Source organism: Meles meles, chromosome 8 (assembly GCF_922984935.1).
Source record: "Meles meles chromosome 8, mMelMel3.1 paternal haplotype, whole genome shotgun sequence".
Classification (NCBI taxonomy): Eukaryota; Metazoa; Chordata; class Mammalia; order Carnivora; family Mustelidae; genus Meles; species Meles meles.
In genome coordinates this window covers 93,671,816-93,697,289 of record NC_060073.1, presented here as the reverse complement: position 1 = coordinate 93,697,289, position 25,474 = coordinate 93,671,816, and positions in this window count along the sequence as shown.

The following is a 25,474-nucleotide window of genomic DNA, read 5'->3' as shown; positions in this document are numbered from 1 at the left end:
ATACTCAGATTATAACCTGGGCCAAAATCAAGAGTCGAAGCTTAACCAACTGAGCCACCCAGGTGCCCCCAATGGCAAATATTTTAGAATTTGTATGTCATAGGATCTTTGTCACAACGATTCAACTTTGCCATTGCAGCATGAATTATATGAATGGTCAGGCCAAATTTGGCCTATGTTCCATATCCATAGTTTATTGACCCTAGCCTAGATCATGCTGGGCCTGGACAAGGGAGCTGGAAATAGAACAGGTTTTCCTGGGAATTTTTGATGGCCACTAGAATGCCACCTCTCTTCCTGGGGTGAACTTACTCTGATTTTCAACAGGTCCTTTATGTCTGACTGGGACCCTCAGATCCATAGATGCATATGAGGAAGAGCAGTACAAAATCATTCATTCTCATCACTCTCGGTTCCTTTATTGTATTGCAACGTCTTGGAAAGAGAACTGAGGCTTTTATTTTCCTTCAAACCAGCTCCAAAACTCAGAACAATGCTGTCCATTCTGTGGATGGTCAGTGAGCCCTTGCTGACTGTCTTTATTTCTTCACCTGCAATAAGATCTCCCCAGGCCCATATGGAAACCTAAAAGTTCATGAGGGACTAATTTAGTGAGACTCTTCCAGGGGAAGTTTAGTCCCCCTGGGAGATGATTACACACTGATGGAATTTTTGCACACTGGATGGAAAAATGATCTTTGCCTTTTGGCTGTGTCATAGTAATAAGTGGGAGACTGATTATTTCTAAGAGTGCAGCTCTTCCCGGCACTGATAAGAATGGAATGCAGGCTACCATCGAGATTCAGGTCACTAATTAGTCCCAGAAGCTTCTATGCCTTGAATTTCTGTTATATTAATTATGCATCAAATTAGAATGTTTGCAAAGGCCCCAGGCCAACTGTGCTGCAGAACCCGGTGATGGCATGGAGAGATCAAGGAGTGTCTCTCCCAGCACACTGCAGGGACCAGCGGGTGAAACCAAGGCCCGAGTGTGCAATGACCCTGCCTGATCTCTGACCCAGCTGTTTGCAGCCTCCTGCCAGAGAGCTTGATATTGGGACAGAGTAGACAAAGGCAGGAGAGGAAGGGAATGATGGCCACCCCTCAGTTGGACCCTCTGAGTTCTGCCACAGTCATGTTCATCTGTAAAAAGACAGAAAATAATCAACAGGACATTTTATTTCCAAATTAAAAAAAAATATTTCCAGGTGTTTATGAACATGGAGATAACATGTCTGGAATGCTGTTGTCTGACTTACAAGTTTTTTTAAAGTTGAGGTATAATTGATGTATTAATTTCAGGTATACAGTATAATGATTTGGTATTTGTATATGCTGCAAAATGATTGCAATTAGTCTAGTTAGCATACATATCATCTCCATATAGTTACCAAATTTTTTTTTCTTGTGATGAGAACTTTTAAGAATTAGTCTCTTAGCAACTTTCAAATATGCAATATAGCATTATTGACAACAGTCACCATGCTCCTGCTTACGTCCCCACAAGTTATTTATTTTATAACTGGAAGTTTGTACGCCTCCACACATTTTGTCCACTCCCTAACTCCCTTCCCTTCCAGAAACCACCAATCTGTTCTATCTATGAGTTTTCAATCATACAATATTTGTCTTTCTGTCTGACTTACCTCATTTAGCATGATATTTTAAGTGCTATCCTAGTGCATCTCAGCCTTTTGGTTAATATTAAGTGTAGTATCTTAAGGCCCATCCATTTTTTCATAATTGGCAAGATTTCATTCTTTTTTAATGGCCAAGTGGTATTCCAGTGTGTATGTATATAAACTGCATCTTCTTTATCCATCCATCCATCTATAAATACTTAGGTTATTTTCATACTTTGGCTATTAAAAATTATGCTGCAATGAACATAAGGGTGCATTGCATATATATTTTTGAATTAGTAGGTTTTTGTTTTCCTCAGATAAATACTCAGAAGTGGAATTGGTGGACCATATAGTACTTCTGTTTTTAATTTTTTGAGAAACCTTCATAGTGTTTTCCATAGTGGCTGCACCAATTTATATTCCTATCAACCAAAATGGAAACCTAAAAGGTTTCCCTTTTCTCCACATGCTTACCAACATTTGTTATTTCTTATCTCTTTGATACTAGGCATTTTGACTGGCTAGTGGTATGAGGTGATATCTGAGGTGATATCTGAGATGATATCTCATTGTGGATTTGCATTTCCCTGATGATTAGTGAGGCTGATCATCTTTTTTTTTTAAATTTATTTATTTTTTTCAGCGTAACAGAATTCATTGTTTTTGCACAACAACCAGTGCTCCATGCAATACGTTCCCTCCGTATTACCCACCACCTGTTCCCCCAACCTCTCACCCCTGACCCTTCAAAACCCTCAGGTTGTTTTTCAGAATCCATAGTCTCTTATGGTTCGCCTCCCCTTCCAATTTTTTTTTTTAATAAACATATAATGTATTTTTATCCCCAGGGGTACAGGTCTGTGAATCGCCAGGTTTACACACAGCACTCACGATAGCACATACCCTCCCCAATGTCCATAACCCCCTCCCCCTCTCCCAACCCCACCTCCCCCCAGCAACCGCCAGTTTGTTCTGTGAGATTAAGAGTCATTTATGGTTTGTCTCCCTCCCAATCCCATCTTGTTTCATTTATTCTTCTCCTATCCCCCTAACCCCCCACATTGCATCTCCATGTCCTCATATCAGGGAGATCATATGATAGTTGTCTTTCTCCGATTGACTTATTTCACTAAGCATGATACCCTCTAGTTCCATCCATGTCATCGCAAATGGCAAGATTTCATTTCTTTTGATGGCTGCATAGTATTCCATTGTGTATATATACCACATCTTCTTTATCCATTCATCTGTTGATGGACATCTAGGTTCTTTCCATAGTTTGGCTATTGTGGACATTGCTGCTATAAACATTCGGGTACACGTGCCCCTTCGGATCACTGCATTTGTATCTTTAGGGTAAATACCCAGTAGTGCAATTCCATTTACAATTGCACCCAAAACTATAAGATACCTAGGAATAAACCTAACCAAAGAGGCTAAGAATCTATACGCAGAAAACTGTAAAATACTCATGAAAGAAATTGAGGAAGACACAAAGAAATGGAAAAATGTTCCATGCTCCTGGATTGGAAGAATAAATATTGTGAAAATGTCTATGCTACCTAAAGCAATCTACACATTTAATGCAATCCCTATCAAAATACCATCCATTTTTTTTCAAAGAAATGGAACAAATAATCCTAAAATTTATATGGAACCAGGAAAGACCTCGAATAGCCAAAGGAATATTGAAAAAGAAAGGCAAAATTGGTGGCATCACAATTCCGGACTTCAAGCTCTATTACAAAGCTGTCATCATCAAGACAGCATGGTACTGGCACAAAAACAGACACATAGAGCAATGGAACAGAATAGAGAGCCCAGAAATAGACCCTCAACTCTATGGTCAACTCATCTTCGACAAAGCAGGAAAGAATGTCCAATGGAAAAAAGACAGCCCCTTCAATAAATGGTGTGGGAAAATTGGACAGCCACATGCAGAAAAATGAAATTGGAACACTTCCTTACACCACACATGAAAATAGACTCCAAATGGATGAAGGACCTCAATGTGAGAAAGGAATCCATCAAAATCCTTGAGGAGAATGCAGGCAGCAACCTCTTCGACCTCAGCCGTAGTAACATCTTCCTAGGAACAACGGCAACGGCAAGGGAAGCAAGGGCAAAAATGAACTATTGGGATTTCATCAAGATCAAAAGCTTTTGCACAGCAAAGGAAACAGTTAACAAAACCAAAAGACAACTGACAGAATGGGAGAAGATATTTGCAAACGACATATCAGATAAAGGGCTAGTATCCAAAATCTATAAGGAACTTAGCAAACTCAACACCCAAAGAACAAACAATCCAATCAAGAAATTGGCAGAGGACATGAACAGACATTTCTACAAAGAAGACATCCAGATGGCCAACAGACACATGAAAAAGTGCTCCACGTCACTCGGCATCAGGGAAATACAAATCAAAACCACAATGAGATATCACCTCACACCAGTCAGAATGGCTAAAATTAACAAGTCAGGAAATGACAGATGCTGGCGAGGATGCGGAGAAAGGGGAACCCTCCTCCACTGTTGGTGGGAATGCAAGCTGGTGCAACCACTCTGGAAAACAGCATGGAGGTTCCTCAAAATGTTGAAAATAGAACTACCCTATGACCCAGAAATTGAGCATCTTTTTATTCACCTTTGGCCATCTGTATGTCTTCCTTGGAAAAATATTTATTCAGCTCCTCCACTCATATTTATTTTTTTAGTTTTTATTTCCTCCACCCATTTTTAAATTGGATTGTTTGTTATTGAGTTGCATGAGTTCTTTATATATTTTAGTATTAATCCCTTATCAGATATATGATTTGCAAATATTTTCTCACGTTCAGTAGGTCGACCTTGTTTTGTTGTTCATTTCCTTTGTTGTGCAAAAGTTTTTTAGTTTGATGTAGTCCCACTTGTTTATTTTTGATTTTGTTGAATTCACTTTTGGGGTCCATTCAGAAAGTCATCTGCAAAGATTGATGTCAAGGAGCTCACTGCTTATGTTTTCTTCTAGGATTTTTATGGTTTCAAGTCTTATATTCAAGTCCTTAATCCATTTTGAGCTAGCTTTTGTGTATGGGATAAGATAGTAGCCGATTTTCACTCTTTTGCCATGGTGTCTAGTTTTCCAAACACCACTTATTGAAAAGATAGTTCTTTCTCCTTTATATATTCTTGCTTCTTTTGTTGTAAATTAATTGACCATATATGCATGGGGCTATTTCTGGGCTCTCTAGTCTGTTCCATTGATTTATAGGTCTGTTTTTATGCCAACACCATACTGTTTTGATTATACAGGTTTATAATATAGTTTGAAATCAGGGAGTGTGTTGCCTCCAGCTTTGTGCTTCTTTCTCAAGATTGCTTTGGCTACTCAGTATCTTTTGTGTTTCTGTACAAATTTAAGGATTGTTTGTTCTATTTCTGTGAAAAGTGCCATTGGATTTTTGATAAGAATTGCCCTCACTTTGGGCTTTGCTTTGGGTAATGTGGACATTTTAACAATATTAATTCTTGCAATCCATGTGCTTGAAAATGTCTTTCTATTTATTTGTATCTTCTTCAATTTCTTTCACCAATATTTTACAGTTTCCAGTGCACAGATCTTTAACTTTCTTGTTTAAGTTTATCCATAGGTATTTTATTATTTTTGATGCAATTGTAAATGGGATTATTTTATCTTACTTTCTGGCAGTTAATTGTTAGTGTATAGAAACACAACAGATTTTTATATTGATTTTGTACCCTGCAATTGTATTGAATTTTTTACAGTTTTACATAAAACAAACAGTTTTATGATGGATTCTTTAGAGTTTTCTATATATACAAAATCCTGTCATCAACAAATAGTGACAGCTTTACTTCTTTCTTTCAGATTTGGAATCTTTTCTCTATCTTGCCTACTTGCTCTGGCTAGTATTTCCAACACAGTGTTAAACAAGATTGGTGAGAATGGACATCTTTGTTCTGTTCCCGATCTCAGGGGAAAAGCTTTTAGCTTTTCACTCTGAAATATGATGCTAGCTGTGGGCTTGTTATATATGGTCTTTATAACATATTGAGGTATGTTCCATCTATATTTGTGTTGTTGAGTGGTTTTATCATAAATGAATGTTGAATTTTGACAGATGCCTTTTCTGCATTATTGGAGCTGCTCATATGAATTTTATCTTTCATTTTTTAATGTGGTATGTTATGTTGATTGATATACTGATACTGACCATTCTTTGCATCCCTAGAATAAATCCCACTTGATACTGGTGTGTGATCCTCTTAATATATTGTTGAATTTGGTTTGTAATATTTTGTTGAGGAATTTTACATCAGGATATTAGCCTGAGATTTCCTTTTTTCTGTGATGTCTATCTGGTTTTGGTATCAAGGAAACACTGACCTTGTAAAATGAGTTTGGAAGCAAACCCTCTTCTTCAATTTTTGAAACAGTTTGAAAAAAAATATAGGTGTTGAATCTTTGAATGCTTGGTAGAATTCACCAGGAAAATGTCTGGTCCTGAACTGTTATTTGTTGGGAGGTTTTTGTTTACTGACTCAGTGTTTCAATGTCCTTACTAATAATCAGTATATTCAGAGTTTCTATTCCTTTATGATCAGTCTTGGAAAGTTGTATGTTTCTAGGAATTTATCCATTTCTTCTAAGTTGTCCAATTTGTTGACATGTAATTATTCATAATAGTTTCTTATGATCCTTTGTATTTCTTTGTATCAGTTGTAACATCTCCTCCCTCATTTGTGATTTTATTTCTTTGAGACCTCTATTTTTCTTAGTGATTCTAGTTAAAGGTTTGTCATTTAAAAAAAAAAAAACTTTTCAAAGCAACAACTCTTGGTTTCATTGATTTTTCTATTAATTTTTTAGTCAATATTTCATTTATTTCTGCTTCGATCTATATTATTTCCTTCCTTATACTAATTTTGTGCTTCATTTTTCTTCTTTTAGTTTCTTTAGGTATAAAGTTAGATTGTTTATTTGAGATTCTTCTTATTTCTTGAGGTAGGCCAGTATTGTTATAAACTTCCCTCTTAAAACTGCTTTCGCTGCATCCTATAGATTTTGGTGCTATTTCCATTTTCATTTGTCTCTAGGTATTTTTTGGTTTCTTTTTTTGATTTCTTTGTTGATCCATTAGTTCTTCAGTAGCAGATTAGTCAATCTCCACATATTTGTGACTTTTTCAGTTTTTTTCTTATAATTGATTTCTAGTTTTATACCATGGTACTCAAAGAAGATGCTTAATGTGATTTTAGTCTTCTTGAGTTTATTGAGACTTGTTTGTAGCCTAATATGTTATATATCCTGGAAAATGTTCCATATGCACTAAAGAAGAATGCATATCCTACTGCATTTGGATAGAATGTTTGGTCTATCTCTATTAAATCCACCTGGTTTAATGTGCTACTTAAGGCTGATATTTCCTTAATGATATTTCTGTCTGGATGATCTATCTATTGATATGTGTATTAAAATCCCCTCCTATTATTGTACTGCCATCAATTTATTCCTTTAGGTTTATTAATATTAGCTTTATATATTTAAGTGTTCCTATGTTGGATGGATAAATATTGGCAAATATTATAGAGTAGTCCCCACTTATCTGTGAGAAATACATTCCAAGACCCCCAATGAGTGCCTGAAACTGTGGGTAGTACCAAACCCAATATGTGCTATTTTTTTTCCTGTATGTACTTAACAATAATGAAGTTTAATTTATAAATTAGGCACAGTAAGAGATTAATAACAATAGTTAATACTAAACAGAATAATTATAACAGTATACTGTAATAAAACTTATGTGAATGGGTTTCTCTCTCAAGATAGCTTATTGTACTGTACTCACCCTTATGATGTGAGATGATAAAATGCCTACATGATAGATGAAGTGAGGTGACTGACATGGGCATTTTGATCTAGCTTTAGGTTACTATTGATGACAAAAGGAGGATCATCTACTTCTAGACTGTGATTGACCATGGGTAACTGAAACCACAGAAAGCAAAACCATGGATAATCATGGTTTACTGTATCTTCTGGAATCAACCCTGTTATCATTATGTAGTGACCTTCTTTGTCTTTTACTTCAGTCTTAGTTTTAAAGTCTATTTTGTCTGGTAGAAGTATGGCTACCCCAGTTTTCTTTTGGTTTCCATCTGCATGAAGCATCTTTCTCCAGTCCTTCACTTTCAGTCTGTGTGTATCCATATATCTGAAGTGAGCGTTTTGTAGGCAGTATATAGATGGAATTTTTTTTTATTTGTTATGTTTGTTTTTTAAATTGATTCAGCCACTCTATGTCTTTTGATTGGGTAATTTAGCCCATTTATATTTAAAATAATTATTAAGTATGTACTTATTCACATTTTGTTCATTGTTTTCTGGCTGTTTTGTAGTTCCTCTTTGCCCTTTTTTCTTCTCTTGCTCTCTTCCCTCTGGTTTGATGATTTCCTTTCGTATTATGTTTAGATTTGTTTCTCTTTATCTTTTTTGTATCTATTATAGGTTCTTTTTCTATTATATATATTAAAAAAGATTTATTTATTTATTGGAGAGAGAGAGAGCACAAGAAAGAGAGCATGGTGGGGTAGGGGCAGAGGGAGAAAGAGAGAAACCCAAGCAGACTCCAGGCCAAGCATGGAGCTTACTGCAGGGCTTAATCCCATGACCCTGAGATCATGACCTGAGCCAAAACCAACAGTTGGATGCTCAACCAACTGTCTTACCCAGGCACCACTCTACTATAGTTTTTGCCTCGTGGTTACCATGATGTTCACATATATCAACTCCTATCTCTCTCTCTCTCTCTCTCTGTCAATTATCTATCTATCATTATCTATCATTTATCTGTCATCTATTATCTATCATCTGTCTATCTATCTATCATCTATTTATCTATCTATCATCTATATTTCTCTTTCAGTTTTGAATGATTACCTTGCTGGGTTGAGTAATCTTGGTTGGTTGAAAGTTTTTTCTTTCAGTGTTTTGAATGTATCATGCCACTTCTTTCTGGCCTGCAAAGTTTCTGCTAAAAAATCTTCTTAGGGCCATATAGGGGTTCCCTTGTATGTAATGAATTGTTTTTCTTTTCCTGCTTTTGATTGTCATCTCTATCTTTAACTTTTGACATTTTAATTATAATGTGTCTCAGTGTGGATCTCTTCAGGTTCATCATACTTGGAACCCTCTTGTATTTCTAGATCTGGATATCTATTTCCTTCCTCAGGTTAGGGAAGTTCTCAGCCATTATTTCTCCAGGTAAGTTTTCTGTCTCTTTCTCCCTCCATTTTCCTTTTGGAGTACCCTGATAATGTGAATGTTATTCCTCTTGATATTATTTCATGGATCCCTTAAGCTGTCCTTAATTTTTAAAACACTTTTTTTTTTTTTTTTTGCTATTCTGTTTGGGTGAGTTCCATTTATTCATCTTCCAGATTACTAATCTTTTTTTTTCTGCTTCATTTAGTCAACTGTTGAAACACTCTAGTATATTTTTCAGTTCAGTTATTGTATTCTTCAGTTCTGTGACTTCTGTTTGGTACTTTCTTCTATTTTCTATTTCTTTGTTGAAGTTCTTACTGTGTTCATCCATTCTTCTCCCTCATATGGTGAGCATCTTTATGACCATTATTTTCAATGCTTCTTTTTTAAGATTATTTATTTATTTATTTGACAGACAGAGATCACAAGTAGGCAGAGAGGCAGGCAGAGATGGGGGGGGAAGTAGGCCACCCACTGAGCAGAGAGCCTGATGTGGGGCTTGATCCCAGGACCCTGGCATCATGACCTGAGCTGAAGGCAGAGGCTTTAACCCACTGAGACACCCAGGTCCCCCTATTTTCAACTCTTTATCAAGTAAATTACTTATTTCTATTTCATTAAGGTTTTTTTTTTGTTTTTTGTTTTTTGTTGGTTTTGTTTGTTTGTTTGTTTTTTTGGAGGGGAGGTTTTTCTTGCTCTTTCATTTGGAACATATTCTTCTGTTTCCTCATTTTGCTTAACTCTCTGTGTTTGTTTCTATGTATTAGGTAAAACAAGTAGTTTTGAAAGAGTGACCTTGGGTAAGAGATGAAACTTATTATCAACTTTTCCATAACTCTTGGTTTTCCCTAAAACTTTTGTGGTTGTCTAAGCAGCCTGATTTATTCTTGATAAACCCAGTTTTTAAGGGTTTGCTGAGGCCTGTCAGTGTTCCAGAGGGGGGGCAGATTTCAGTCAACACCAAGTTTCAGGCTGACTGGAAGCCAGACTGTCAGGCTTCAGATTTTAATGAATATAAATGTATAAGGTCCTGCAGGACCACAATTGTAATTACTGCTGACCTCCAGACCAGGTGATCTAGCAGTGTCACGACTTTATGACAGTTGCAAAAATCAGGGCTCTAGATGAGTGTATAAATTCCTTCCTGTCATGTACCAGAAAGCTGTAGAGAGACCAAGGAGGAACATAAAAAAGGCATCTCCCTGAGAGCACCTCTGTAATCTCTAGATGTTTGGCAAACCTGAAGCTTGTCCCTCAAGCTGAAGCCCCAAGACAAGTTAATAGCCTTTTTTTCACAGGAAGATTAGAGGTGTGTTTCGGCCTGTTATCTGGGCCTGAGATGGTAACTGCCAAGAACTGCCTCTTTAATTGTTTCAGTTCTGTGGGGCCCAGAAACACAAAATCCCCTGGCACCAGAGCCAGGTGTTTAAGGGGTTTGAACTGCATATGCATTTGTGCACTGTATATGTCAGCCAGTTTTAGTGAGGCAGTGGGAGAGCAGGGCCAGGATGCACCCACTGGTTTCAGTGGGAGAGTGACAGAGCACAGGGGCAGGGCACATCTGTTGGCTTTAGTGGGACAAAGAGAGTTCTGTGACTGTGTGCAGCTGCTAGCCCATGCTAGGGAAACAAAAATGGTTCTTATCAATGCCCTCATCTCTGGAGAGTCCCAACAGGCTAGACTCATGCCTCTCTGGCAGATAATTTAGTATTAGCAAATGAATCTCTTTCACATATAGTCTAGGCACTTTTCAAACTGCTGGTTTTGCACTGGGCCTTCAGTGAGTAAGTCTATGTGTGAGTATAGAGCAAGAAAAATCTCATTTACTATAACACTTTGAATCTCCTGTGCATAAGCCCTATTGGCTTTCAAAGATTTTGGGGGGCCTTATCTCTTTGGTGCAGGTCCTGAGAGTTGAGGTGTCTGATGTGGAGCAAACCTTCTGCTCCTCTCTGATCAGAGAGGAGCTCCATATTTGTGTGCTTCTTCTTGATTGTGGGTTGCCCTGTCAGGGGTGGTGTTTTTGGTAAGACAACATCTCTACCTCTCTTACCAGTGTCCCTTTTGTGCTTTGTTCCTTTTGTCCTTTGTTGTGGATGAGCTATTTAGTCAGTTTTCAGGTCTTTTTCCAAGGGAATTTGTCCAGGAGTAGCTATGGATTTGGTGTGCTCATGGGTAGATGCTTCCTATGCTTCCTATGCTGCCATCTTGAACTGCCCCAAGTTTCAGTTTTACCTCAAATTTTTAAAATAAGGTAAACATGGCTGTAGTTTGTTTCAATTTTTTTTTCTCCTTTTCCTCTTCTTCCATCACCTCCTCTCCTCTTATGATCTTGTTGAACATAAAACCAAAATATACTAGGTGCTTGGTTGTAAAATAAACAGATGATATATAGCAGTCTCTGTGACTGTTGGGTTATAACTCCATCGAGGGCCTAGGTTGAAGTCATAAACCACAAGAAGTGAAGCGTGACCCACAAATAGCCTTCAAGATGGAATTACAGCTCCATAATTCAAAATGGACCTTTGAAAAAATAATTCTTAAACCTAGCTTTAATTTAGGGAAGAGCTCTGGGTGTGTGGCATCTTCTGATTAGTTCATCATTAAACTAGTTCTGGTCAGTTCATCAATAAACAAATGTTAATCTGTGACATTTATTAAGGTGAGCACTCTACCTACACTCTAAGAGTTACTGTTGCAACCAGGCCACAGTGCACTAAATAGAACCAAAGGAAGGGAAACTGGAGTCTAAAGCTAAGAAAATTCACCACAGATGAACATAAATAAGCATGAGGTGAGGAGATACATTATCTTGGGAGACTGATAGCAAGAAATGCTGACTCCTGACAACAGAGGAGCAATAGTCTCTTGCCTTTGATTTTCACACTTTTTGTTTCTCCTCGTTCACTTGTTGTGATATCATGTAATGGCTGAGTTTGAGTTTTGTGGAAAGTAACAGATTGACATAAATTCCATCCCTGCTCTATATCTTACCACTGCTCTAAATGTGTTTGCTATTTTCTAAACCAATTCTGCCTGATGTCATAATTCATGAAAGCAAGTTGATCTCATACAAACCAAGTGTTATTAGAGGCTTTATTCACCATGGTTCTTGTGTGATGGAAACTAATATTCACACATTACAGAAAAAATAAACGAAATATACCAATGCTGCAGGATGTGGATATTTAAGTCGTAGCTTCTGGTGATCATAAATTAAACCATCAAAATCCCCTAAGGATCCACTGTAACCTTTTATTAAATGAAACAGCATATGTGCAAGGGTTGGCAGATGGTAGGGGCTTAAAATGTGGTCATTCATTGATACAAATTGTACCATAAAAATCAGAAATTCCTTATATATGCTCTTGTATATGTTTATATACTTCCTTCAACAAGGCTATTATTTATAACAAAAATCTATAGTTTTGATAAAAGGAAAAGCAACAGAAAAGAACAATTTAATATAAACTATTAGACCAAATTGGACAAAGGATCATATAATTTGTTATCAAACTTGAGGTATAATTTTTGTATCAACTTGCTCTTTCTTTTATAATTTCTTACTAATAAGAAATTTTATATAGTTATATATTTATAATATAATTTTATAATTTTATAATAAGTAATTTTATAATTACTTAGTAATTAAAAAATTATGATTGACTTAAGACCTTTCTTTTTCAAATATAAGCATTTAAAATTATAAATTTCACTCTAAGTACTGCTTTGGCTGCATCCCAGGCATTTTTATAAGTTAACATTTTTTTTTTTTTTGCCTATATGTTTATATGTTTTTGTTTTGATTCAAACTCTTTTCTAATTTCCTTAGTGATTAAGTTTAGATTCATGTGTTATTTATTTTCTAAATGGGGATTTTTAAGAAGTTGCTCTGGTGTTGACTTCTATTTTAATTCTGTTATGATTAGAAAACATACTTTGTATGATTTAAATTACCTTAAATTTACCGAGACCCAGAACATAGTCTTTGTTTGTGAGTGTTGCATGTGCATTTGAAAAGAATTTCTATCCTGTTGTTGCAGGATGAAATATTCTGTAACTGTCAATTAGGCCAAGATGGTTGATGGTTTTGTTCACATGTTCTATACCCTTTTAAATTTTCTGTCTATTTGTACATCAGTTACTGAGAAAAAGGATCTTAAAACTTCTGACTGTTGCTGTGGATTGATCTGTCCTTGTGTTTTCTAGTTGTCTAGTTGATTTGTTTCATTTATCTCAAAGTTGTTAGATATAGATATATATACATATATATATATACACACATTTAGTATTGTTTGCCCTTATGATAAATTGACCCCTTTATCATGTCCTTCTTTTTTTTTTTTTTTTTTAAAGATTTTATTTATTCATTTGACAGAGAGAGAGATCACAAGTCGGCAGAGAGGCAGGCAGAGAGAGAGGAGGAAGCAGGCTCCCTGCGGAGCAGAGAGCCCGATGCGGGGCTTGATCCCAGGACCCTGAGATCATGACCTGAGCCCAAGGCCGAAGGCAGCGGCTTAATTCACTGAGCCACCCAGGCGCCCCTATCATGTCCTTCTTTATCCCAGTTCATATTCCTTGTTTTAAAGTCTACTAACTCTGATATTATTATTACCTCTACAGATTTATTTTGATTAGTTTTTGCATGATATTCTTTTTCCATCCTTTTAGTTCTAATTTTTCCATATCTTTATATATATATATTTTTTTCCATTTTATTTATTTTTTCAGCGTAACAGTATTCATTCTTTTTGCACAACACCCAGTGCTCCATGCAAAACGTGCCCTCCCCATTACCCACCACCTGTTCCCCCAACCTCCCACCCTTGACCCTTCAAAACCCTCAGGTTGCCCCAACCTCCCACCCCTGACCCTTCAAAACCCTCAGGTTGTTTTTCAGAGTCCATAGTCTCTTATGGTTCGCCTCCCCTCCCCAATGTCCATAGCCCGCTCCCCCTCTCCCAATCCCACCTCCCCCCAGCAACCCCCAGTTTGTTTTGTGAGACTAAGAGTCATTTATGGTTTGTCTCCCTCCCAATCCCATCTTGTTTCATCTATTCTTCTCCTATCCCCCTATGTTGCTTCTCCATGTCCTCATATCAGGGAGATCATATGATAGTTGTCTTTCTCCGATTGACTTATTTCACTAAGCATGATACGCTCTAGTTCCATCCACGTCGTCGCAAATGGCAAGATTTCATTTCTTTTGATGGCTGCATAGTATTCCATTGTGTATATATACCACCTCTTCTTTATCCATTCATCTGTTGATGGACATCTAGGTTCTTTCCATAGTCTGGCTATTGTAGACATTGCTGCTATAAACATTCGGGTACACGTGCCCCTTCGGATCACTATGTTTGTATCTTTAGGGTAAATACCCAGTAGTGCAATTGCTGGGTCATAGGGTAGTTCTATTTTCAACATTTTGAGGAACCTCCATGTTGTTTTCCAGAGTGGTTGAACCAGCTTGCATTCCCACCAACAGTGGAGGAGGGTTCCCCTTTCTCCACATCCTCGCCAGCATCTGTCATTTCCTGACTTGTTAATTTTAGCCATTCTGACTGGTGTGAGGTGATATCTCATTGTGGTTTTGATTTGTATTTCCCTGATGCCGAGTGACGTGGAGCACTTTTTCATGTGTCTGTTGGCCATCTGGATGTCTTCTTTGCAGAAATGTCTGTTCATGTCCTCTGCCCATTTCTTGATTGGATTGTTTGTTCTTTGGGTGTTGAGTTTGCTAAGTTCCTTATAGATTTTGGATACTAGCCCTTTATCTGATATGTCGTTTGCAAATATCTTCTCCCATTCTGTCAGTTGTCTTTTGGTTTTGTTAACTGTTTCCTTTGCTGTGCAAAAGCTTTTGATCTTGATGAAATCCCAATAGTTCATTTTTGCCCTTGCTTCCCTTGCCGTTGCCGTTGTTCCTAGGAAGATGTTGCTACGGCTGAGGTCGAGGAGGTTGCTGCCTGCATTCTCCTCAAGGATTTTGATGGATTCCTTTCTCACATTGAGGTACTTCATCCATTTGGAATCTATTTTCGTGTGTGGTGTAAGGAAGTGTTCCAATTTCATTTTTCTTCATGTGGCTGTCCAATTTTCCCAGCACCATTTATTGAAGAGGCTGTCTTTTTTCCATTGGACATTCTTTCCTGCTTTGTCGAAGATGAGTTGACCATAGAGTTGAGGGTCGATTTCTGGGCTCTCTATTCTGTTCCATTGCTCTATGTGTCTGTTTTTGTGCCAGTACCATGCTGTCTTGATGATGACAGCTTTGTAATAGAGCTTGAAGTCTGGAATTGTGATGCCACCAACGTTGGCTTTGTTCTTCAATATTCCTTTGGCTATTCGAGGTCTTTTCTGGTTCCATATAAATTTGAAGATTATTTGTTCCATTTCTTTGAAAAAAATGGATGGTATTTTGATAGGGATTGCATTAAATGTGTAGATTGCTTTAGGTAGCATAGACATTTTCACAATATTTATTCTTCCAATCCAGGAGCATGGAACATTTTTCCATTTTTTTGTGTCTTCCTCAATTTCTTTCCTGAGTACTTTATAATTTTCTGTGTATAGATTCTTAGTCTCTTTGGTTAGGTTTATTCCTAGGTATCTTATAGTTTTGGGTACAATTGTAAATGGGATTGACTCCTTAATTTCTCTTTCTTCAGTCTTGTTGTTGGTGTACAGAAATGCAACTGATTTCTGTGCATTGATTTTATATCCTGACACTTTACTGAATTCCTGTACAAGTTCTAGCAGTTTTGGAGTGGAGTCTTTTGGGTTTTCCACATATAGTATCATATCATCTGCGATGAGTGATAGTTTGACTTCTTCTTTACCAATTTGGATGCCTTTAATTTCTTTTTGTTGTGTGATTGCTGAGGCTAGGACTTCAAGTACTATGTTGAATAGCAGTGGTGATAATGGACATCCTTGCCGTGTTCCTGACCTTAACGGAAAAGCTTTCAGTTTTTCTCCATTGAGAATGATATTTGCGGTGGGTTTTTCATAGATGGCTTTGATAATATTGAGGTATGTGCCCTCTATCCCCACATTTTGAAGAGTTTTGATCAGGAAGGGATGCTGTACTTTGTCAAATGCTTTTTCAGCATCTATTGAGAGTATCATATGGTTCTTGTTCTTTCTTTTGTTAATGTGTTCTATCACATTGATTGATTTGCGGATGTTGAACCAACCCTGCAACCCTGGAATAAATCCCACTTGATCGTGGTGAATAATCCTTTTAATGTACTGTTGAATCCTATTGGCTAGTATTTTGGCGAGAATTTTTGCGTCTGTGTTCATCAAGGATATTGGTCTGTAGTTCTCTTTTTTGGTGGGATCCTTGTCTGGTTTGGGGATCAAGGTGATGCTGGCCTCATAAAATGAGTTTGGAAGTTTTCCTTCCATTTCTATTTTTTGGAACAGTTTCAGGAGAATAGGAATGAGTTCTTCTTTAAATGTTTGGTAGAATTCCCCTGGGAAGCCGTCTGGCCCTGGGCTTTTGTTTGTTTGGAGATTTTTGATGACTGTTTCAATCTCCTTACTGGTTATGGACCTGTTCAGGTTTTCTATTTCTTCCTGGTTCAGTTGTGGTAGTTTATATGTCTCTAGGAATGCATCCATTTCTTCCAGATTGTCCAATTTGTTGGCGTAGAGTTGCTCATAGTATGTTCTTATAATTGTCTGTATTTCTTTGGTGTTAGTTGTGATCTCTCCTCTTTCATTCATGATTTTATTGATTTGGGTCCTTTCTCTTTTCTTTTTGATGAGTCTGGCCAGGGGTTTATCAATCTTATTGATTCTTTCAAAGAACCAGCTCCTAGTTTCATTGATTTTTTCTATTGTTTTTTTGGTTTCTATTTCATTGATTTCTGCTCTGATCTTTATGATTTCTCTTCTCCTGCTGGGTTTAGGGTTTCTTTCTTGTTCTTTCTCCAGCTCCTTTACGCGTAGGGTTAGGTTGTGTACTTGGGACCTTTCTTGTTTCTTGAGAAAGGCTTGTACCGCTATATATTTTCCTCTCAGGACTGCCTTTGCTGTGTCCCACAGATTTTGAACTGTTGTGTTTTCATTATCATTTGTTTCCATGAATTTTTTCAATTCTTCTTTAATTTCCTGGTTAACCCATTCATTCTTTAGAAGGATGCTGTTTAGTCTCCATGTATTTGGGTTCTTTCCAGGTTTCCTCTTGTGATTGAGTTCTAGCTTCAGAGCATTGTGGTCTGAAAATATGCAGGGAATAATCCTAATCTTTTGATACCAGTTGAGACCTGATTTGTGACCCAGGATGTGATCTATTCTGGAAAAGGTTCCATGTGTACTAGAGAAGAATGTGTATTCTGTTGCTTTGGGATGAAATGTTCTGAATATATCTGTGATGTCCATCTGGTCCAGTGTGTCATTTAAGGCCTTGATTTCCTTGTTGATCTTTTGCTTGGATGATCTGTCCATTTCAGTGAGGGGAGTGTTCAAGTCCCCTACTATTATTGTATTATTATTGATGTGTTTCTTTGATTTTGTTATTAATTGGTTGATATAGTTGGCTGCTCCCACGTTAGGGGCATAGATATTTAAAATTGTTAGATCTTCTTGTTGGACAGACCCTTTGAGTAGGATATAGTGTCCTTCCTCATCTCTTATTATAGTCTTTGGCTTAAAATCTAATTGATCTGATATAAGGATTGCCACCCCAGCTTTCTTCTGATGCCCATTAGCATGGTAAATTGTTTTCCACCCCCTCACTTTAAATCTGGAGGTGTCTTCGCGTCTAAAATGAGTTTCTTGTAGGCAACATACTGATGGGTTTTGTTTTTTTATCCATTCTGATACCCTGTGTCTTTTGATTGGGGCATTTAGCCCATTAACATTCAGGATAACTATTGAGAGATATGAATTTAGTGCCATTCTTAGCCTGTAAGGTGACTGTTACTGTATATTGTCTCTGTACCTTTCTGATCTACTACTTTTAGGCTCTCTATTTGCTTAGAGGACCCCTTTCAATATTTCCTGTAGAGCTGGTTTGGTGTTTGCAAATTCTTTCAGTTTTTGTTTGTCCTGGAAGTTTTTTTTATCTCTCCTTCTATTTTCAAAGATAACCTAGCTGGATAGAGTATTCTTGGCTGCATGTTTTTCTCGTTTAGTGCTCTGAATATATCATGCCAGCTCTTTCTGGCCTGCCAGGTCTCTGTGGATAAGTCTGCCGCCAATCTAATATTTTTACCATTGTATGTTACAGACTTCTTTTCTCGGGCTGCTTTCAGGATTTTCTCTTTGTCACTAAGACTTGTCAATTTTACTATTAGGTGACGGGGTGTGGACCTATTCTTGTTGACTTTGAGGGGGGTTCTCTGCATCTCCTGGATTTTAATGCTTGTTCCCTTTGCCATATTAGGGAAATTCTCTCCAATGATTCTCTCCAATAGACCTTCTGCTCCCCTCTCTGTTTCTTCTTCTTCTGGAATCCCAATTATTCTAATGTTGTTTCGTCTTATGGTGTCACTTATCTCTCGAATTCTCCCCTCATGGTCCAGTAGCTGTTTGTCCCTCTTTTGCTCGGCTTCTTTATTCTCTGTCATTTGGTCTTCGATATCACTAATTCTTTCTTCTGCCTCATTTATCCTAGCAGTGAGAGCCTCCATTTTTGATTGCACCTCATTAATAGCTTTTTTGATTTCAACTTGGTTAGATTTTAGTTCTTTAATTTCTCCAGAAAGGGCTTTAATATCTCCAGAGAGGGTTTCTCTAATATCTTCCATGCCTTTTTCGAGCCCGGCTAGAATGTTCAGAATCGTCATTCTGAACTCTTGATCTGACATATTACCAATGTCTGTGTTGATTAGGTCCCTAGCCTTCGGTACTGCCTCTTGTTCTTTTGTTTGTGGTGATTTTTTCCGCCTTGTCATTTTGTCCAGATAAGAGGATATGAAGGAGCAAATAAAATACTAAAAGGGTGGCAAAGACCCCAGAAAAGTGTGCTGTAACCAAATGAGAAGAGACCCCAAATTGTGGGGGGGAGAAAGGGGATAAAAAGAGGTTCAGGAAAAAAAAAAAGAAAAAAATTTAAAAAATAAAACAAATAAAGAAAAAATTATAAAAAAGAAAGAAAATATATATATATTTAGATAAACTAGTCCAAAACGTTAAAAAAGAAAAGGGTAAAAGTTTTAAAAAATTTAGCAGAAGAAGAAAAAAGAAAAAAGAAAAAAAATTGAAAAAAGAGAAAAAAAAATTGAAAAAAGAAAAAAAAATTGAAGTAGCCGCAAGACTAAAGAATCATGGGGAGAAAGCCATGAGTTCCGTGCTTTGCTTTCTCCTCCTCTGTAATTGCTCTGCTGTCTTAGGAATTGAATCTGCTTTCTCCTTGATAGATGAACTTCGTCCTGGCTGGATATTTTGTTGATCTTCTGGGGGAGGGGCCTGTTGTAGTGACTCTCAAGTGTCTTTGCCCGAGGCGGGATTGCACCGCCCTTACCGGCGGCCGGACTAAGTAATCGGCTCGGGTTCGCTTTTGGGAGCTTCTGTTCCCTGAACGCTTTCCGTAGAGTTCCAGAGGACGGGAATGAAAATGGCGGCCTCCCAGTCTCCGGCCCGGAGGAGCCGAGAGCCTGGGGCCCCACTCCTCAGTGCGCCCCCAGAGGACAGCACCCAATCACTCCCGTATCCCCAGCCTCTAGCCGCGCTCTGAGCTCACCCAGCCCGCGACCAGTTCAAGGTAACCCCGAGCTGAGAGTTCAGTCCTCGGCTCTGTCTCTGAAGCCGGCTTCTCCGTTCTAATACCTGCGAGCTCTCCGACACTCCGACACCCCCGATCCTTCTGTGACCCTGCGGGGCCTGGGGCCACGCTGGCCCCGCGTGGGCTTCACCCCGGTTTAGCCCCTGGAGCAATGTCCCTCCGTGGAACAGACTTTTAAAAGTCCTGATTTTGTGCTCCGTTCCTCCGCCGCTTGCCGGGAGCCGGCCCCTCCCCCCGCGGTCTATCTTCCCGTCGTTTTAGATTCACTTCTCCGCCAGTCCTACCTTTCAGAAAGTGGTTGATTTTCTGTTTCTAGAGTTGCTGTTCTTCTTCTCTTCGCTCTCCCGTCGGATTTGTAGGTGTTTGCAATGTTTAGATAAGCTATCGAGCTGATCTCCTGTTACCTGATGTAGTCTCAGGCTGCTACTTCTCCGCCATCTTAACTCCTCCCCTCCATATCTTTATATATAAAGACAGTTTCTTATAGGCAGAATATAGGTATGTATTGCTTTTTAAAATCCAGTCTGACAAACTTTGATTTTTAATTAGAGTGTGAAAAGTTCTCTTTAATATTTCTTGTACTGTAGGTCTGTTAATGAATTCCTTGAGTTTTTATGTATGAGAAACATTTCTCTAATTTTATTTATTTTTGAAGATTCTATTTATTATTTAATGGAGAGATAGAGCACAAGTAGGTAGAGCAGCAGGCAGAGGGAGAGTGAGAAGCAAGCTCTCTGCTGAGCAGGTAGCTCAATGTTGGGCTCAATCCCAGGACTCTGGGATCATGACCTGAGCCGAAGGCAGACACTTAACTGACTGAGCCACCCAGGTACTCCAAACATTTCTCTATTTTTAATTTATTCTTTACTTTGTCTTCACTTCTGAAAGAGAATTTTCTTGGGAGTACAATTCTATGATAGTAGTTCCCTTCTTTCAGTAGTTTAAGATGTTGCTCCATTTTCTTTTGGTTTGCACATTTTACTATAAGAAGTCTGCTGTCCTGCCTGCCTTTATTACTCTGTATGTAACATACCTTTTATCTCTTGCTGCTTTAAATTTTTTCTTTTTAGTTTTGGGTTTTAGCAATTTCATTATGATATGCTTTCACATGACTTTCTTTATACTTATTCTCTCTTTATTTATTTTTATTTATCTATTTTTCTTTATATATAACACAAATTCATAAGAGAAAACTAAATGTATTGTTTTATCTTGCCTCAATTAGCCCTTAATTATTATCTCTTCCCCAGAATCTCATCACTCATGTAACTAGTTAAACTTTTCCTATATCTCCTTCGAAAACTTTATGAAATTACAGATGCACCATCATCTTTAGGTTAGAGGCTCTAGAAACCAGTCTGCTTGGGGCAGACTTATGGCTCTAGTACTTATTAAATTTGTTTTGCCTAGCCTTGAACATCTTATAAGTGGACTTAAAGAGTAAGTATCCCAATGTGTCTGACCTCCTTCCCCCAGTGTCATATTTTTAAGGTTTATTGATGTTATTGTTTGTATCAATAATTTATTCCTTTGTATTATATTCAATTTTATTTATTATTCTATAATAATACCACATTTGTCCATTCTCCAGTTGATAGATGTTTGGATTATATCCAGTTGGGCTATCATGATAAAAACAGTGAAGAATATTTTGTTATTTTTTGATAACACATACTTTTTTTTTGTTTGTTTTTGGTACACATACGTTTTCATTTTTCTTGGGTAAATATTTAGAAGTGTACTTGTTGGGTCATAGGGAATGTTTAAGTCTATAAAAATTTTGCCTATTTTTGAAACTGGTTGTACCATTTGCTTTCAGCAAAGTATGAGAGTTCCAGTTCCTCCACATCCTCAGCAGCTGGTATGAATTAATGTGTTTAAATTTTATACACACTAATGGATATGTAGTAATATATTTTGTGGTTTTCTGTTCCTAATGACTAATTCTGTTAGTCTTTTTCTTGTATATATATATTTTTGTGGGGTAAGTATCTGCTCAAGTTCTCTCCTTGTTCTGTTATGTATTCAGTATAACAAAAATAACCCCATAACTTAGTGGCTTGAACAGCAGTTTTTAAAATTCTGTTTAAAAAATCTTCAATTTGAGCAGAACTCACTTTGAATACCTAATTTCTGCTCCATGTGACATCAGTTGGGGCAGCTCGACTGGAATATTTACTCCAAGATGTGTCAGCTACAGGTTTGGTAAATTGGAATTATCAGCTGAGGCTATCATTTTGGGGCCTTGGCTCCTTTTCATATGAATTTGTCTCTATGGACGAGTGACTGACTTCTAAGTGCAAGTATCCAAAAGAAGAGAAATAAAAGAGAGGAGAAGTAAGATTTTTAACTTGGAAACTGAGTTATCATCACTTCCTTTGTATATTCTTGGTCAAAGCAACACAGAACTCACCCAGATTCAAGGGGAAGGGAGAGAGACCCTGCCTCTTGATCAGGATGGGATCATATTTAACCTGCCATAATCCAATCCTCTGGTCAGAAATTATATGCATTCATCTCATGTTAAAAACATACTCAGTTCCCCACCCCCCAAGTCCTGCAAAAGTTTCATTTCTTGCTCTCTATCTCCCATCCTTCAAGAAGGAAGGAGCTCAAAAGGAAGCTCTTAAGTGAAAGTTAAGTGTGTATCTCATCTAATGAGTTTCCCTTACTTCCAAAGTAGTATCAGGGCCACTTCTGCCTGCTTCAGTCATTCTCCAGGGCCTGCAAACAACTGGTTTTCAGAGAAATTGTGTATAGTTTATCATTGCCTTTGGCAAGGAGATTAGTCCAAATATTAGGCTCCACCATTGTTGGAACTAAAAACCTCCCACACACCTGTATATTATATAAAATATATTCTTAAAATACATAAAATGGAGGAAAATAAATGTAACCTTAAACAGTGGTAGGTGAAAATAGAAGAACCAAATGAAAACTAAAACAACAATTTACATAGGCCAAGAATAATTTATTATTTGTGATTTGATAGCTGCATAACTTAAGCAGGTTACTATATATGTTCAGGCTCAGATATTTATCTGGCAGACAAAAAGGTTATTCAGACGATGTAAGGAATTCTTTAGATCTTTGCGATCTACAGTTCGAATAACCTTATAATTTAATGTAGTGTTTGATTTCTATTTGGTGAATGTAAACAAAGTATGAGGATTTACAATTTATATGGTCAATTGAGGCCAGAATGTATAAAAAAGTATTCTCTCAAACATTAAAATTATATTTCCAGATGGAGCTTTCAGTATCTGAATGTGGGTTAGGAAATACTCTCAGACTATGAACATGGCTCATCTTATCAAGCATCAATTTTACCTATGCAATTTTGGGTAAAATCATATTTATTTTATTTAAAAATAAACATATATTATGTCATAGAATGTGAATAGCACATGAATATTTTAAGTTAGAAATAAAAATTAAGAATAATTTCCTTGGAGAAAAACATGACAACTGTCTCATATGCTGGGGGATGAAGATTTTCTCTCCTCTAGTACTCTGGCAGAAAAGTGCAGACTCACTGAGCATGGACAAGGAGTTTGAAATCATTCTCTTTCTTTAAGATCTGCCATTGCTGTTGGATCTATGCCATAAATGTGCTGTGTTTACCCAGACATCTGCTCTATTAATTTGGTTTCAGTCACTGAATGAGTAGTTTTTATCCTGTATGAGGTGCTACACTCAAAACTCTTCATCTGCTCCTCAGTATATTTTTGTTAATAGAGTTTGGTTGAAATATGTGTTTCTTTGACCCTTCACTGAGGTAAAACATAGTCAACAGCTTGCCTTTCCTTTCCAGCTGTAAGCAGAACTGAGATTACCAAACCATCCCTCCCAGTTGAGTTCTGAGTGGTACACTAGGAATAGTTTTCTGTTCTGAATTAGGGGTTCTAAGTGTTCTCCCTTCCACCATGGGCCATCATAATGCCTAAAGCACCATCCCTCTGAGCTAGTACAGTAGAGATCTTGACAGGCCAATGAAAGATGAAAAGGAAAATCCTTTCAGCTATTTATCATTCATAAACATCTTAATTCACACTACGTGGCCATAATTTTAAAACCTGTCCTTAAATTCCTTGACACTCTTACAGTCAAACAGTGGAATCTAATTCCCCTTCCCTGAATACAGGACAGCCTTAGTGACTCACTTCTAATGAATACAATTAGGCAGAACTGACTCTGTGTGGCTTTTCAAACAAGGGCAGGGAAGGCAACACAGCTTTTGCCCAGAGCTCATTCTCTCTCTCTCTCTCTGTCCATCTCTGTATGCATATCTGGAATCCTGAGCCAACATGTAAGAAATTCAGCTACTCTGAAGCTACCATGTGGAGAAAAAGCATGGACATAAAGATGTTTGGGGCTCTAGCTGTCACAGCCTTCAGCTATCTGAGACTTGTCCAGGCACCAGGTATGTGAATGAGGATCTTGCAGAGGATTCCAGCCTTTAAACTGCCCCAGCTGCTGCCAAGTGAGACAGAGATGAGCTGTCCCCGCTGAGCCCTAAAATTGCAGATTTATGCGCAAAATAAATGTTGTTTTAAGTAATTAAGTTTTGAAGTGGTTTTTAAGGTAGTAATAGATCAATTAATTCTTTCCTATTGTTTAGCAACACTCTGAGGAAATGGGACATAATTAAAGTTTTAGTTGTAGAAAAAAGAATATGGCATAGAGAGTCCAGAATTACATGCACTAAAAGAAAGAGATTCAGAAATGTGGAAGTCAAATTACTTTTGCAGATATTATTTGCAATATATATGTGTGTTCATAGAAAGTTGGAAGTTTTAAATTTGAAGAGATCTTAGGGATCATAAAACTCAACCCATTTTTTTCAAAAGTGTAACTCAAAGTTAATGAATTTGGGCAGAATTCTAGAAACAGTCTAGAGCCCAAGCTTTCAAAGTTTAATTGACCACAGTGTCTCCTTTCTGAAAACATATCTAAGAAACTTCACCAATTTAGTAAAAACACAAGGGTATCAAACAAATAAAAACACATGAAAAAGTGCTCAACATCACTTGGCATCAGGAAAATACAAATCAAAACCACAATGAGATAACACCTTACACCAGACGGAATGACTAAAATTAACAACTCAGGAAACAATAGATGTTGGTGAGGATGTAGAGAAAGGGGAAGGCTCTTACCGTGTTGGTGGGAATGCAAACTGGTGCAGCCACATTGGAAAACAGAAGGAGGTTCCTCAGAAAGTTAAAAATATAACTACCCAATGACCCAACAATTGCTCTACTAGGTATTTATCCAAAGTATACAAAAATAGTAATTCAAAGGACATATACATCCCAGTGTTTATAGCACCAATGTCCACAACAGCCAAAATATGGAAAGAGCCCAGATGTCCATTTACAGATGAATGGATAAAGAATATATATATATTTATATATATATATTTATATATATATATTTATATATATATATATATAATGGAATACCACTCAGCCACCAAAAGGATTGAAATCTTGCCATTTGCAATGACATGGATGGAACTAGAGGTTATTATGCTAAGTGAAATAAGTCAGAGAAAGACAAGTACCATATGATTTCACTCATATGTGGAATTTAAGGAAAAAACAAATGAACATAGGAGAAGGGAAGGAAAAATAAAATAAGACAAAAACAGAAGGAAGGCAAACCATAAGAGACTCTTAACTATAGAGAACAAATTGAGGGTTGCTGGAGGGGAGGTGGGTGGGGGTACTGGATAACTGGGTGATGGGCATTAAGGAGGGCATTTGATGTAATGAACACTGGGTGTTATATGCAACTGAAGAATCACTAAATTCTACTCCTGAAACTAGTAGTACACTA